This window comes from Petaurus breviceps, unplaced genomic scaffold (assembly GCF_028583685.1).
Source record: "Petaurus breviceps papuanus isolate PSGF00001 unplaced genomic scaffold, PetGlider_PUasm1.0 37, whole genome shotgun sequence".
NCBI lineage: Eukaryota > Metazoa > Chordata > Mammalia > Diprotodontia > Petauridae > Petaurus > Petaurus breviceps.
Genome location: NW_027186296.1, coordinates 4,772,876 through 4,773,239, shown reverse-complemented (window position 1 = coordinate 4,773,239; position 364 = coordinate 4,772,876).

The following is a 364-nucleotide window of genomic DNA, read 5'->3' as shown; positions in this document are numbered from 1 at the left end:
ACTAAGTCCTAAACCACCTTTTGCTCCAGTGTCACGGTAATGTCACTTTGAATTCCGACGGAGAATGAAAGTCTATCAGAACCCATCACGAACTCGGAAGCCAAAGTAGTCAGATGCTATGGGAAGATGTTACTACCCCCACCCCCACCCCATTCCCTCCTTCCCCTTTTCTCCTGTCTTTAGTACATTAGAATTTCCACTCCGTGGAATGTGGAGAAATGGATTAAACCTGGAGCAGGTTTTCCTATTTTTCCTTCAAGAGTGCTAGGGCAGTGAAAGTCCAGCCGCAGTTCACCCTAGGCTAGCGGTTTACTTGATTCCCTGTGCCTGACACTGGAGCTAAGATGATGCAGCGTGCCACCTT